The sequence below is a fragment of the Falco biarmicus genome, unplaced genomic scaffold (assembly GCF_023638135.1).
Source record: "Falco biarmicus isolate bFalBia1 unplaced genomic scaffold, bFalBia1.pri scaffold_30, whole genome shotgun sequence".
Classification (NCBI taxonomy): domain Eukaryota; kingdom Metazoa; phylum Chordata; class Aves; order Falconiformes; family Falconidae; genus Falco; species Falco biarmicus.
In genome coordinates, this window is record NW_026611861.1 from 1,440,006 (window position 1) to 1,456,284 (window position 16,279).

Below are 16,279 nucleotides of genomic sequence, written 5' to 3' on the forward strand. Positions count from 1 at the left end.
AAATTGACTGGTCTGTAGCAGCCTGTGGCCTGATTTTTACATGCAACGTTCCCATATTGCTGTCTCGGAGAGAAAGCAAGGCATTCCGTCCCAACGCAGCGAGAGGAGCCTGGCTCTGGGGGCAGTTTTAGCTGGGGCAGCCCTCAGTAAAATAGACAGCTTGCATAGATGTTTGTGCAGAAATGAGTCTGGATCATCTTTACAAGTTTTCCCTCTGTTTTCTGGGTGGTATTTAACGGAGAGTCGTGTCTTTGGAGCTCTGAGATCAAGAGGGCCCTGTGGCCCTTTGCTCCTGGAAGGGCATGGATTTTGCGACGCTTTCCCCATTAGGTCTGCGTTTGCTTTGTGTCAGACTGCTGTTTGTGACAGAGTCTGGGGTGTGAAGTTTGTCCTCAGCCTGCCTGTGGTGAGGTGAGTTTCACACCTGCTGGGGGCCCAACCAGCTGTGGTGTTGCACAAAAATATAATGGTAAGGGTTGTGTAGCTACAGAGCGTGTGGGCTCCGTCGCGTTGCAGAGCATCTCCGGAGGCCAGCCGCAGGGAAAGGCCGTTGAACTGATGGAGGCTGCAGCTGACAAGCTGCGTGTCAGGAGGAGGTTGGGTCGCTGCCCTGGCGGGGGGGGCAGGGCTGGTGCAGCCAGGGAGGGCTCCTGTGCGGAGGCTGGGTGGGATGTGCCGCTCACTGGAGGTGGGATCTGTGAGGGGCTTAAAAACAGGGTTGGGAGGAGGTTTGTTCTGCTCCACGCTAGGCAGGTTGGATTTGTGGAGCTGGTTCACCCAGGCCTGGCTCTGTGGGCTTGGTTGGGTCTGCGGGTAAAGCATCAGGCAGCGTGCGAGAGGCCAGGCTCAGCCTCCTGGGCCAAGGAGGAGGGGGGCGAATTTCCTCCTTGCTGCTTTTCCAGCTGTTTGGGAGACAACGGTAACCTCCAAGTGGGGGAGGGGTTCCCAGGGCAGCTTTCTTTGAATCCACCATGAAAACCCGCTTTCCACCTGTGGCGAGAGCAAGCCACCAGGGATGGCTGGTACTGGTGTTGAAATGATGGGTTTGCATGCCTGTCGCAGGCAGTGACCCGCAGAGCTGTTCGGGTCCTGCTGCCCCGGTGCAATGCCTCCCTCCTCCCCGGGCAGCTCGCGGTGTAGCCGGGGGGCTTGCAGGGTACATCTGCCCCTCCGTTGCCTCAGGGCCCTAACCCATGGGACTGGGCAATAAAGCCTGTCGTGCTTCACCGCCATCTCTGCCAGTCCTGGGGCTGATCGGTCACTAGAGCAGTAACACGAGGCGGCTCAGGGACGGTTTCTTTGCCTGCAATAAAGACGGGCTCTGCTTGAGCAGTGGCTTGGACCAGATGATCTCCAGAGGTCTCGCCAGCCCCAGCCGCGCTGTGACTCTGTGTGTGTGATGATCCCCCCTGCTGACTCCACGGGGCCGAGTTCCCCCATGGTGAGCATCTCTGCTTTTCAGGGCAGCTGCTGCTCTCATGGAGACGTGCCAGGAGGCAGGTCCTGGGAACCTGCTCCATCAGCCGCTTCACCAAAGGCTCTTCAGGCAGACTCCGGGCACGGTGCTGCTGAGGCTGCCTGATGGGAGCAGCGCGGGCGTGGGCGAGATGTGCCCGAGCTGCGCCCTGGCCCTCAGCAGCTGCCTGCTCTGCTGCTCTTTTGCTGCCCCAGTTGAGGTTTTGCCCTTGGCTGCCTTACGCTGCCTGGCAGCTCCTTGACGGGAAGCAGAGGGGACTGAATAATTGTGGAGATAAAGCCTGGGATGCAGTCGGGCGTCAGGGTGGCGCGCACGTGTCCATCTGAGAGCGGAGCAGGCTGGGCTGTGCCTTAGCCCAGCTGATGGGTGACACGGGCATCCTTCATTCCCCCGTGTCCCTGAACCCAAGCCTTGTGTCCTGTAAAGCGCCAAAGCCGCTGCTTTGGTTCCTGCTTGGAGGTTGCTGCAGGGGGGTGAGCCGTGATTTCCCTGTCTCCCGTTTGTTGGCCAATCTGCAAACGGTGGCTGTGAGGCTCAGAGATCATGGTCTCCACTTGAAAGAGCGAGTTATTGACTGAAATTTTCGCAGGAGCGTTGCATCGGGAATGTTATGCGCACTGACGGGCAGCTTGACAAACTGAATGAGGTTAATTTGAGGGGCAGCAACAGGGCAAACGAAAGGCTGGTGTCTTGTTTGAAACAGAAAAGGAAAATGCTGTAATGCAGGTGGCCGTGCTGCCACCTCGATGGTACTCTTAACCCTCGAGTGATAATTGCTCTTCCTGTTAAGGCAAGCTTGCTGCTGGCTTTGTGGGAGACAAGATCATTACCTGAGCAAGCCAGCATGATTTGTGGTGAACTTCACTTTGGGATAGTGACTTCAGGAATTACTTGCAGTTCCCCGCAGGCACCAGCTTCCCTGTACCCCTCTCCTCTCTGCTGGGTGAGTTGTGTCTGTTCTGTTCTCAGTTGCAGGGAGCAGCAGGGAGCATCTCTGCCACCAGAAGAAAATAAATAAAAACCCGCCCAATCTGTGCGTTGAGATGGGGCTTTTTGGGTGGGAAGAGGGGTGTAGGGACTGCGTACCTGCGTCCTCGGTTGGCTTATCCCTGCTTGCCAGGGTGTCTGCAGATCTGCTACCCTTGGGACCAGTGTGTCGTCCTGTGCTCACCCAGTGAATCCTGTGTCTGTCGGGTGTGCTTTTCCCTGTCAGATTGCTTTCCCAGCTGCCAGGCAGCCCAGCCTGCTAGGGAATCCTCTGGATCCAGCGAGGGGGGGATTTGTGTCTGTCTTGGGTAAAAAAAGACTGGAGCAATGGGTCAACATGAAGGAGCTGTTGCAGCTTAGCAGGGGGCTGATGTAACCTGCTGATAAAAGTGGCTGTTTCTCCTCCTTGCTCCGCTGTCATCTTCTTTTCCTGCCTCCCGAAGTGCCTGATTTTTGCCATATTGACAAGTGCCAAAGGCTTGTTATGGATAGATGGAAGTGTTTGCTCTCCCTGCAGAAAGGAAAAAGCATCGTTCTTAGATCATTTCCTACTTGTTCTTTGTCATGCTGTCTTCTCGGGGATCTTTTGTGTGGCTGATAAGGTTGACATCTCTTGGCATCACAGAAGGCAGCTGCGTATCACGTCTCTGTGATCAGGAAAGAGAAGACAGGCCTAGGGTGTAAGGTTTTTTAATCAGTGGCAGCTTTCTTCTGCCTGCATAACCCCCGTGCTGGGTCTGTTATGTGCTACCGCAGGGTGGCAAATGGTTTCCCAGTGCCTTGTAACGAGGAGGAGACAGAAAAGCTTCCTTGGGGTTGCCTCTTCTCATGACAGTCGTAATGCGGGGTCCTGTCTCCTTCAGCCTGAGCCCTGAGCTCCCTGATGCAGAGCCCTGTGCTCCAGGTGAAGCTCGCTGCTGCCTGGTTTCCAGCAGTGCTTGTACAGCCAGCTGGGTTGTCTTCAGGAGGGTGCCTGGTGGCTCAGTGCAGATCCCCCTCTGCGTTCCCGGGGATGAGCTGCTGCCACATTCAACTGGAGCTGACCTTGCAGCATAGACCAGGATTTGGTTGTTTGTTTGTTTGTTTTTTTTTTTAAAAAAAAAAGCTGTACCTGGTTATCTTGTCACTGGGATTCGCTGTGGATAACTCCATGGATTTTTCAGGCAGCGTATAAAGGCCCTTGGTCAGGTGCGGTGTAAGCAAGGGCAGAACACGCAGTTCCCATACTCTCTGCTCGCCTGTAGTGCAGGATTTGTTTCATTTACTAATTTCATTGTTTATTCCCTCAAGCTTTTGATGACATTGCTTTTATTAATGAAATGGCCATATGGAAGGACGGCAAAACACGGAGATAAACTTCCAAACAGTGCTGATGCTGCTTTAGTGGCTCTGTTTCTGGGTCTGGCTGACGGGCGATTCTGTTGCTCTCTGAGCAAACCGTGCAGGTTGCGGGCAGTGAAGGCTTTGAAGAGCACGTCAGCATTGTCTGCAGTTCTCCCCAGCTACTCTCGCTGAAGTCAGAGCAGACTTCAATCAGCAAGAGGGTGGTTTTCAAATCTACTGTAAATCACCCACCCCCCCCGCCCCCAAAGCAGCTGAATAATTAGCCAGCCTGTCAGTGTTTGCTCATAGTGAGACAGAGGCAGACAGTGCTGCGCCCTTCTCATGATATCTGCAGTGCTGTTTAGAAATTAGGGTTAAATTAACTTTCCAGGGTATGGGCAGCGCTAGCCCTGCATATGTGGCCTCTTCCAAGGTGAGCAGAAGTTTTGAAGATGGTTAGGCTTAACTCTTTCCTGAGCTGTCCCACCAGAGCCTCATGGTGCTCCAAAAGCTCACCTTTAGAATGAAACCCTTGGTTTGGCTTTAAAGGCTGTGTTTTGCTTATACAGCGGTACCAGTTTGTGCATTTCCACCCAGTTTGGTTTTGCCGGAGCCCTTTGTTGTAGCTGACAGGGCCTGGAAACACACAGCATCAGTCGTGAACATGGCTCGTGGCCAGGAGCGTCCAGTCTCATGCTGGTGAGGGGTTGTACCAAAAGCCGAGGAAGGTAGAAGGCTGTGTCCCTCCCAGTGTCACTCAGGCTTAGGTCCAGGGCACGTGGGCCTTAAAAGGGGGAGCAAAGGTTTGGAGGAGACCTTGGAAAAGGTGCCTGAAACCTGGCCTCAGGGAAGAGTTTGGATTTTATGGCATCCGGTATCTTCTGTGGGTTCATGGTCTTTCAAAATTGCTGTGTTTCAGTAATGGAAGAAATTGTTACTCTGCTCATCTAGGAAAAGGGAACTTGTCGCGTTGTGCTGCACCCGCTGGCCAACGGGGTTCAAGAAGGGTAGAAGTCTTCAAGGCAGTTACGCTGCTACAGGCCAGAGTGACTCAGCTGAGCTCTCTTCCCGAGGGAAAAGCAGGAGGATTTTGGTTGTTCAATCCTGTGCTTGGCAGCAGCTGGCCAAGCCGTGGCCGTGTCCTGTCTGGAGAGCCCCAATGTGCAGAGTGGTGGCACTGGTCTCCCCAGCCCAGCGGGGAGGGCGGATGGGACCTGGAGGGCTGAGCAATGGCCAGGGGACACAAATGGAGACAAGCTTCGTTGGCTCACTCAGCAGCTGCTGTTAGCTGAAGCAAGTGTGACAAATTGGGCTCCGTTGTCGGTGGCAGTGAGTGCCACACTTTTAATTCTTTTCTTCTCTTTTCTTTTTTTTTTTTTTTTTTTTTCCCCACTGGCTTTAGAAGCTCTGCCTCGATTTCACAAAACTTCTCCTTGCTGGTGCTCTGGGGCAGAGGCTCAACCAAAGCGGTCCCCCTGCTTTTGCCGAGGAGATGCTGGTGCCGAGGTGCCAGGAGGAGGCTGGTGGCTGGTGGGAGCATCCGGCCAGCCTTGTGCTCTGATCCCCACCCTGTGGGCCTTAGGGTGCTTCTGGGCTCTTTCTGCCACTGGCAGTTTGTGCGGGTGAGGAGTCACTCTGCTATGAAGAGCACAGGCTCCCGCCCCTTAGGACAGCTAAAGCCCCTGGGACAAGGCTCCGTGCGCAGCTGATGTGGTGGGGGGTTATTTCCCCTTCGTGCGTGACCCCCACCGGGGGCGGTGGATCCGGCTGACGAGGTGTGAGCGCTCTCTCGCCAGAGCTATGGCTTGGTAAAGTACGGCTGCATTTTTCATGTTGAGTTCTGCTGCTTCTTTCACTCGTGCAAGGCCGGAATGACCAGATGGCTTCACTTAATGGGCTCAAAGTAACTTGCAGAGGGCAGCGTGGTGGGTCCTCGGCCATCCCTTGGGGCAGCCATCCAGCCGTCCATCTCTGATGCGCGCTGGTGCCCGCTAGAAGCAAACGTTGGCAGCTTATTTCCAAGGAAATCTGTCCCAGGAGAAGCTAACGATCTCAGCGCTGAGCTTCTCGAAGCGGTTGATGCCAGCCCTTGCCTGGCGCTCCGACTCTGGCGTCCAGTGGTGCAGGCTCCTGCAGGGACAGAAATAGCCGCTGTCTTTGTCTGCCCAGCACGTGCAGCTATTGCATCGTGTTCTGGAGCATTCAAGCCTAAGCAAGGAGCAGGGATGTTATCAGAAGTTAGATTTTGGCCTTCAGAGCAGGGGGATGGATGCTTTTAGCGTGTTCCCAAGGGATTTCTTGTCTCTGGGACACAGCCTGGACCGGTGTAGGCAGAAGCTGACCTAAAAACCTGAGCGGAGCTGGTCCGGCAGAGCCTTTTGGTCCTGGCAGGTCTCCTGTTCAGTGGTGCACTGTGCTGCCCCTGGGACCCACACCAGATGCTAACGGAAAGGAGGAGGACGCGATGCAAATCGTGCTCCTCCGGAGTGGGCTGTTGGCCTGGCAGGGCACGGTGGGTCTGCGCTGGGTCACGCTGGGACACTGCGAGTCTGGCTCCATCGAGACAGCCTGTCATTGTTCCTCAGTAATAGTTCCTTGGGTACAACTTACTGCCCGGCTCGTTGCCAAGCTGTGATAAATGAGCTTTGTCAGATAGCAGACTTGCAGATTCACCTCTGGAGCAGAGCTGTCGGGTCTCCTTTTCAAGCAAGCTACTCGGTGTCAGCGTGAATCGGAGGAGAAGTTGTACATTAACGTCAGTGAAAACCTAACGCCCACTGGCTCGGTGTGAATGAGCTGGCTGGGTAGCCCTTGGCTGGCGGCAGCGCAGCCGATGCCTCCGAGGCCGGCGACCAGCTGCAGGGACCACAGGGGAGGGTTGGTGGGAATCCTCTGTGGTCAGCGAGGCCCCAGTGTTTACCCCGTGGCAGCCACCTGCCTCCATCCCAGTCTCGTCTTGCTTTTTCAAGACTCTTTTTTTGAAGCCCTAGAGGACAAATTAAATGGAGCTGAGTGTATAAATGTTGCCGGTGCCTGGAATCGTTTTGATGCCTTTGGCACGCTCCGTTATGGGATGCAGGCATGCAGCCCTGACCTGCTCTACGTGGAGGGCACAGCCAGCCTAAGGAGTTAGCGTAGCTGGGGCATCTACACTTGCTGCTGGGACCCTGAATGCTCAGCAAGTTATCGCTTCCCTGGCCTCCAGCTAGCCTTCACCTTGTCAGCAGAGGTCATTTTGGAGTGTTATTTTAAATGTTTCTGTGGCTTCAAAGTGCTGCTTGGTTTTCTGCTGCTCTTCTCCCTTGGGCTGGCTGGTGTCCTGTTAGAGCTCAGAGCTGCCAGCCCGCCGGACGGAAACTCGAGCTAACTTCACCTGGATCGAGCACTTGCTTTTATCATGTCAGGCCTCTGAGCACACCGTTGGTTTCTATTTAAAGGGAAAAAAAAAAAAAAAGGAAAGGAAAGTAACCCTCTTCTCGACAGTACTGTAGAGTTTTGGATGAGTGGTGCCTGTCATCCCAAACACAGCGCTGAACTGTGGTGCATGTAGCACTGATGCTGTGACGGACACTTGAAAGCCACGTGTCTGCATCCCCGTGCATTTCCTGCTGGCCCGGGAGCACTGCGTGCATTTCTCCTCTGCGAGCTTGCACCTTGTGAATGTGGCTTTAGGTGGGCTGGAGGGGTCCGGCACCTCTGTTGCCCCATCCGTAGAGGGAGGCCCGTGAGGACCCAGAGGAAAAGAGTGCTTGGGAAGCCCAGGCCATGCCCACAGGGCACATGTCTTGTGGTTTTCTTTCTGCTTCTTGTTTCGCTGCCCTGCTATAAACACTTAGAGCTGACTTTGCCAAAGCAGAGGGCCTTGGGGCACCTCACTGCAGGTGATGATCCGTGGGAACAGAGGGCTGCAGCCCTTGAGGGGCTGTTGAGAAGCCTGACTCTTGGGAAAGAAGACTTTGGGGTTTTATCAACCGCTTTTGCAAAGTTATTCTTTGGGGTCTCAGCAGTATCCCCCAGCCGTGTGGCTGCGGCGGGGGGACTGGAGCAGTCCTGGCTTCCTGTGGCCTGGAGCCTTTATGGCAGAGCCGGCCACCGTTGTCGGGAAGCCAGGAGATATCAAGTGGCTTCCCTGGGTGTGCCCTCCAAGAGGGAGGCTGGAGGGACAGTAGCATTCTCCTGAGGGTAGCGCATCCCTTGGGTCGGACAAAGCTGGGTCTGTTAAGGGAGGGTAAAATAGAGGTTGTATGAGCTCCTGCACGGGTGCTGTTTCCAGGCACTGTAGCTCCGAGTTGGGGAAACGAAGCCTTCGTGGTTTTTACCCTCATGTCTTTAATCCTTTTTCTGCATCCCGCAGGAGACCAGGGTCCATGGTTTCCATCCTAAGTTACTGTTTGGCTCATCTTACAGGCTGGCAAACGCTCGCGCTGGAGGATTGAACCCAGTAAAGGAGTGATCCCCCCCGAGAGCGAGGTGTCTGTGGCCATCATAGCAAACTTGGACGACACCGAGAGATTTGAGGATGAGGTGAAGGTGTCCATAGAGAACAGCCACACCTGCGTCATCCCCGTCCAGGCTGTCGGCACGGGCACAACGATTGTCACCGACAAACCCATTGCTCCGGAGCTCAACTTGGGCCTCCGCTTCAGGTAGGGATCTCTCGGCTCCTGCTTCCCACGTGGGCTCGGCAAGGAGTTTTGCTGTAGTCCTTCAGGCTAGTTGTTCTTCAGTGCTCGAGGTCCTGGCTCTGCTTCACCGAAGCCACAGGAACTCCTTTAGGAGTGTTCTATGGCCGTTTGAAAGTCGTTAGATACCCTCAGAAGCCACCCAAATGGAAACCAGTTGCTAGGTTGTCCCTGACTTGTCTTTAGTTGGAATATATTTATTTCCGTACTTTAGCAAAGAATGAGCTGGAGGGAAACAGCGGGTCCCAGAAGCCTCCTGCTGGAAAATGCTACATTACAAGTATAATCACATTTCTGTTTGCAATAACGTTGCTTACCTTTCCACTCGCTATGGACTATTCTCTCGCCAGAGTGGAAAACCTTGGCGGTAGCTTGTTAGCAACTCCTCGACTGAATTAATGGTGCTGGTTTATTTCCCTTCTGCCTGGGAGTCCTGGAGGAGCTGCCGAGTTTCTTTGCCCTGTATCATCCATCAGTTTGCTCGTCTTCCCCGGTTCCCCGGCTGGGCCGCTCTTTACTAGAGGCGCTCGCTCTTCCCTCGTTTCCCCCGCCCGCTTTCCTTGCGGTCTGCCAGCACTGCGGCGGCGGCAGCCCGAGGCAGAAGCGAGCGAGGGTGCCTGCAAGAGCAGCTCTGAGCGGGAGAGAAGGAGAAGTTGGCTGAGGTTGGGTGGGATAAATTGCGTGTGCTACCTGAAAGAGCTTAGCTCGGAAGGGGGTATTCGCGGATCCTAGTGCGTGTGTCTGAAACTGGCTACATTCTTATAAATGGGAGAGAAACTAAGCCTTTTCAAAGCGCTGTTGCTGTCGGAGTCCTCTTGGGACGAGAATAATACTCTTCTCCAAGTGCCTGTTCCTTTTGCTGGCTGCAAAGAGGCTCCACAGTGCTCCGATACCTAAATTTTGGGCTAGAAAGAGGAGGCTGATGCTGCCTTAAGCATTTAGGCTAGATTAGTGGGGTGTGGTGGGGTGGGGTGTTGGGGTGTGTTAAATATGCACCCACAAGCCCCCCAGGTAAGCAGGGACGTTACAGGGAGATTGGCACTTGGCCAGCGTGCCCTGTGCTCTGTGCAGCCACAGATGGGCTGCACTGCGGCGAATGAAGAGACGGGACGCAGCTTGATGCAAGCAAGTGTCCATTTATTAGTGATTTTCTTACAATTATATATGTTTCTACCTTCTACATATTACACACTGATTGGTTAAATCTTAAGCGTAAAAAACACTGATTGGTTAATATTTAAGGCGCACCGTTAGAACAATAGATACTTACTAGTTTATCTTGACCTAGCAATAATTTTTATTCCAAGGTTAGGGAGTTTCTTTCTACGCGGCTTTCTTAATTACATATCGGCGCCATCCGTTCCCTTATCTGGCTACTTGTTTCTCTGTCCGTCTGGTTGCCTCCTCAACTGTGACGGCTCAGGGGCCTGCAGTTAGCTTGTTCCTTTGCTCCCAGGGCTTGTGCCCTACAAGTTCTAACAAGTCTCTATTCATCAGGCTATCAGTACTTGGACTCTTGTCCTTGAGGCCTTGTCCTACAATTTTCTCTCTAGGAGTGCACAAATTTGAGGGGATGTTTTATTTTGTGTTAAGATTTTTGTCACAAGTAGGATGATTCAAGATGCACTCTAGGTGTAAATAAGTAGTATTAAGTCATGCTGGTTATAAAAATGTGTGGTTTTTCACTGCACGTGAGATCTACCTTTCATACGTCATCATCAGCTGAGAAAGAAGACGTGAAGGACGCCATTGAATATTATGGGGTGTGGGTATGTAAACCCAAGTATTTTGGATTACAGTCTGATTCAGTAAGTTGTACTATACACGAAGGTAAAGAAAACTTACCAGTCAGTGAATAATGCTGAAGGGAGAGTCCTGTAGGTGAAGGCTGTATCACAGTCTGAAGTAAAGTTGGATACAGTCTTCTTATGGTGGCGTAAAATCCTTGTCACTATGCCGGATGCTTGCTGTTACACTGATTTGGTTTCAGTTGGTTTGCTTAAATTTTGAGCGGTGTTTTTCCTCTTGTGCACTGCTGAGAAACAGTGCGGGCAAATGGGGTTTTTTTTGCCTGTGCAAAACGCACGTTCAAGTGAAGAGGGAGATTTGTCTATAATACGCTGATCTGATTGATTAAACATGCCGGTCTTCCTCTTTGTAAGACACAGATCAAAGAGAACGCCTTGAAATGTGGTGACCTTTCTGATGCTGCGCCAGCCTCTGCAAAATACGCTCTTGTTTGGCCACGTGAAGTGTTTGAAAAGGGTTTCTCAGAGGGTATCCTAGAGGGGAATAAGGCAGGCGTCCTGCTTGTGGCGGGCGTGCGGGGCAGGGCTGCGCAGCGGGGTCTGGCGTCCTCTGGAACACCCGAAGGGACAGCGTAGCAAATGATTTCCACCCCACAGCCGGGCATCGCGAGAGAGGGACGTGCCTAATTCTAGCAGGCAAAGCGCAGGACTTAAGGCTGTTGCAAGGCGGTAGTAGTTGGCCAGTGAGCTTGGGAAGGGGGAGGGTGAGACAGGTGGTGTCTGGCTGAGGTGCTCCTTCCCTCTTGTGAGCGGAGGGGTCTTTGCCGCGGGAGAACAGGGCCTGGCTGACAAGAGGGGAGCGCGAGGAGCGTGAGGGTCTCAGCCCGCTGGGACACCAGGGCTGCAGGCCCTGTTCAGAAGGCACCACGAGCCGAGGAGGCGTGTGGGCAGGACTGTGACACGGGGCAGAAGCAGTCGGAGCTGTTGAGAAACAGCGTGGGGACAGGGGCTTGAGGGGGCTGGGTAGGGTTAAGGCATGGTGCGGTTTTCCTGCAAGCTTGGGTTCCTGATTTCTGGGGTGAGGGCAGGAGCAGGCAGGTTTCCCTAATAAATCCTTTCCTTTGCACCTTGGAATGGAATTTATTGTTTCTGAAGCTTGGGTGAAGAAATAATCCTCCCTTAGCCAGTTCTCTGTGTGGTGAACGGTAAAAAGCTTGTCATGTTCATTCCCGTTGGGTTAGCTTAGGTGGCCGGGGACTGTGCAATGCCAGACAGTAGAGTGTGATGGAGGGAGGAGGGTGGGTGAGAAAAATGTTGGCAGTTTAATGAAAAATGGTATTAAAGCAATAAAGCGTGAAAAATAAACATGCTCTGTGACAAATGCCGGCGGTTACAGAAAGCAAGCAGGCGAAAAGGTAAAAGCAGCGCTAATGCCTAGGCAAATCTAACCCAAGAAACTGTTGTTTCCGAGTCCTTCTCTTGTTAAGAAGATGGTGACGCAGTGAACCTTTCATTTAGTATCCCTTGATTTTTATTATAAAAATGGCTTTCAAAATGCCTTATTTCTATTATAGGATGAGTTTGCAACAGGAGTTGCATCGATTAACTGTATTGTTTTTTCTTGATAATCTTTCTGTCTGTGGCTGTTTACTTAAGGATGAATATATTTTAGAAACTACCAACTTGATAGAAAAAAACAGCACGTGAAAATCCCACTGATAAGGCAGAAATTTTACATTGGAAAATGAGGAATTGCACAGTGCTGACAAGCAGTTACGTTCAAAACCTTGGGAAGAAAGGTATGCAAGAATGTGGGTTGAAAATGCGAAAAGGGAATTGAAAACAAGTTTTCAAAACGTTACAGCAGAACTAAAGCAGCTGTTTGGTGAAATTAAAGAAGCTGGGAAAACTACTTCCCTTGTGGAAGAAGTGTCAGAAGATGGCTTCAGCGATGAATTGAAGAGTTCTCATGTTGTTTCATCTCATGCAACAGAGTCAAGTAACAACTTAGAAAGTAAAGGTGAATTTGGAGATATTAAACTTATGCTAGGTGGGTGAGTACCCAAAATGGAAACTGTAATCCGAGTCTTGGTGTCCTTTCTGATCAAGATAACTGAAATGCAAACACGGAAGATACCTGGAGTACGGATGAAGAAGATTGCACAAATAATATCGATGCTACAAAGGTGCCTCTAGCAAATGGAGAGAGAGAAAAAAAAAGCATCTTATGGAAATGGAGGAGAATGAAGATGGAAGCAGCAGAAATGCAGTGGGAGGTTGTGAATACTTCCTGAGATACAGCTTAAAACCCAAGTCTTTTGGATGACGTTTCTAATATGATCCCTAAAATAAGACCAGTTTCTACACGTGATGAAAATGCACTTTTTGTAACGGAGAGGGAACCTGGAAAAGACTCTGGATTTAGTGATGGTTTTCCCAGGGACTGCTTTATCGACAACAAAATAGGAGAAACAGAAATGGAAAGTCTTTTTGCAAATGCTCAGCAGTCATGTGCCATGCTGAAAAGGAATCTTGATGAAGAACTAAAACAAGATAGGGGAAGATTTAAGGGTAAGGTAGGAATGCTGCAAGTAGTAGTCCTGGCTTTGGAGAAAGAGAAGGTACAGCTGCCAAAAGAGGTAGTTCACCTGCTACTCCTTTATTCTTTAATCTCGCTCCGGATCAATGGTCCTGTTCACTTCAGCTATTTGTCACGACGGGAAGATGCTTCCTACAAACTGGGGTTTGTTCTAATGGAAATAGGTGACTGGTGAATAAAGAGGGCAGTGGAGAGTTGTCTTTTTCCCCATTTTTGGAAACCGGAATGCATTATTGTTCCAGTTTAACAGCAGGTGGCACTTGGTTCCAGTGCAAGTAGTTATCACTTCATTGCCATAAAAAGAAATCCATATAAATATGTCGGTTCTGATTCTGAATCAAAGAATGAAAATAGCTTCTGAACAGGGTCTTGACTATTAATTCATGTGCTGTGCTATCTGCATGGTGTGTCTTCATTGTCTTTTGTGAAAGTTCCTCTCTCCTGTGAAACCATTTGTGTTTGTGGGTTTGGGATCTTTTTTTTTCTTTCCTCCCCTTGTTCAGGGAGCAGTAGCCCAGCACAGTTCCACTTGATTTTTTTCTGGTGGTGTTACAACTAACGCTGCAGTCCTTCTAACTGTCCATCTGTAATGCTTTCACTTTTTTGTTGTTCATGTTTTAAGATACACTATTGTTTCCTTTCTAAGGGCTGTATTTTTGTTATGTCTTTCATGATGAGTGAATTTGAAGAACTCTCAATGACATTATACACTTTGTAGTGTAATTTTGTGAAAATGCTTCTCTATGGATTAAAAAAAAGATTTCATTTTGTATTATTTCAAAGGTAAACCCTGAATCAATCCATCTTGGATGTGGTGTTTCTGTCTTCTAGAAATACTAAGAAATACATGAAGCTTAACTTTGTTTTTATAGGTTGAGAAGAAAAAAGCAAAGAAAGATGTTCAAGAGCACAGGCGGTGGCAAAACAGGAATGTCTGGATAAATTAAATACACCACCAGGCAACATGACTAATTGGCGAATGAAGCAAAAGATTACTCTAAGGAAGAACGCCTGTTTGAAAATGGAGAATGAAAACACTATAGAAGAAAAAAACAAAAAGAGTTTTTCATCTGGGGAGAGCTCAAAATTGATTAAAATGCCAATGAAAGGGTAAGCTAAGGAAATAATCTCTTATTCTTATTTGTAGTGCTATGTAAGTGTCTTAGGTTTTCTAATACTGTAGTAGTTGAAGTAGTTTCCCCAGGGGTGAAAGCCATAGTGAGTAGTCCACTGCTTCTCAAAAAGTGAAGAAAATTTCTTTTTAGAAAACACGAAGCTCACGATGGAGGTTCAATTTTATTGCCTGCTCTAAAAAAAGAAAAGGAGACAAAAAAAGAAAACAAACCCCACCCAAATTCCTGTGATTTACATGTTAATACTGAGGCAAAATGCATCTTCAAAACCAGGAAGAAAAGCAGACTGGAAAAAGCAGTTACTTTTGTAGGAAACGGCCACCTAGAAAAGAAAAGTAGGAACTTGGGGTTTGCTACTACTCCCTTTTCTAGGTGATTTTAGTGATCTCCGTGCAGTTGGTGTTTTCATTAAGTTAATATGCCCTTTGTCAGGAGAAGATGATATTACCAAACCAGTCTCAAAAGTCTAAAGAAGGCACACATATTTTTATGTAAACCTAAGCAGGAGTTTTTTCCTGTCTGTCCTTCAAGGAATCTCTGCTCTAGATGCTTTCTGTACCGTGGCTATTTGGATATAGTCCAGCTTAACCTGGATCTAGCTCAGATTCCGTGTGTCCCCCTCACTCCTAGGGGCAGGTTTTTTAAGCACTTGGGCATCTTCCATGATCTTTGCAGTCAAGTCTGTGGTTTTATCATAGATATTTGTCGTCTCAGTTGTTTCTGGACATCATCTTAAGTATGTCTGTTTCACAGAAATACTTTTTGCAAACCTACTCACTCGGTGATTTTTTTCTTTCTTTCCGTGTAATGCACTAAAGTTGCCCTGAATGCCAAAGGTGCAAAGGAAAGTAAAAGACAGCCTTCAAAGCAGAAGGCTCATCAGCAGATGAGCTCTTCCAGTGGCAATCATGGTCAAGTACCGGATGAGAGCACTTCCAGTGAAACATCTGAGGATGAAGGAAGGTATGCATATAAGGAATGTTGAAAATAAAACTTACTGATAAAAACTGACCTGAGAGCTGGAGGCAAGTTTGGGGTTTTTGTTGTATTTGGGGTTTTTTGGCAAATCTGATGCATATGAAGATTCTTATTCTTTCGTGTGACCACACTACCTGATGCGCTTTGTGTTGACAAACACTTCACTTTTGTTTAGAGTGCCTTGAACATGCTGGCCAAGTCAACAACGAGGTCACGTGCACAAATTCTGATTAATTACATGAGTGTGTGCACAGGCATAGAAGTATTACATGTGTTTAAAAAGGGCGAGGAGAGACTTACAGGAAAGCAAAATTCCTCTTTCACTGCAGGTACCTCAGGATTTTTTGCCCTGCTCCCCGCTCCACCTTTTCTCTTGCAGCTGCGGACCCTCCTGACTTCTTGCCCACCCTGAACTTACCTGTGTGGGTTGTGGCAAAGTGAGAAAGAGAAGTTGTTGACACTGTTCAGCACTAGCTAAAAATCTGGTGTGTTATCACCGCTGTTTTGGTCAGAAATCTAACACACAGCGCTGTGTGGGCTGCTGTGAAGAAAATAAACTGCATCCCAGCCAGACGCAGGACACCAGAGAATCCAAAATTACAGTTCTTTGACCTGTAGGAGAAGGATTCTCAGTACTGAAGAGAGCTAAACCCCTGGTATTAAACAGGGAATGCACGTAAGCGTAGAGCTACATGTCTGTAGCTGTAAGATTTCTGTCACTTTGTGCGAAGCTGAGAGAATAGTTATTTCAACTACTTGCTTAATATCTTGCAGAAAAAATAGCCTTCCAATAGACATAATGGTAGACAGTAACTGTTTCAGTCTTCAACTACATCTAACAAAGTTGTTTTACTAGATTTTAGTTTAATTCATTTCTGCAGTGAAGTTTTCAAAGCAACTGTAGTGTTATTCATTAATCAATGTAAGCATTTCAGTACTGAACTATATTTCTGTTTTCTAGACCTGCAGCAACAACCGGGAGTGAAAAGAACAAGGTACTGTAAAACTGGTTTCTTGATAAACGGTTTCTATCAGTTTTTAATCACTTAAATGGGAACTGTGTTTATGTCGTTGTGATAAAGAACTTAGTCCCAAAATAGGATTGCAATCAAAGTTTGCAATTTATTAAGCAAATAGAGGCAAGCAAAGAGCGCTGGGTGCGCGGGGAGCCTCCGCTCCTCCAAGACGCGCGCTGTACAAAGTTTATTTTTGGTTTATATTTCCTAAACTAAGACATATTCGTAGCTATTTCTAAGAAAGGGTCGGTTTATGTCAATGGGTCCTTGGAACAGGCGTGTACTTCGTGGCGCGTGCTCTTTCTATCTCCGAGGGTCTTCTTAACCCCTGTCTGG

General features: G+C 49.4%; 1 protein-coding gene and 1 pseudogene across 1 annotated transcript in view; one reads left to right on the forward strand and one right to left on the reverse strand.

Annotated features, from left to right (window-relative positions):
• LOC130143466 (hydrocephalus-inducing protein homolog) overlaps positions 1-8,525 on the forward strand; it is a 66,605-nt pseudogene extending 58,080 nt beyond the window's left edge.
• LOC130143468 (heat shock factor protein 5-like) overlaps positions 1-16,279 on the reverse strand; it is a 244,798-nt gene that overhangs the window by 109,910 nt on the left and 118,609 nt on the right. The gene's annotated exons all lie outside the window — the stretch shown is intronic.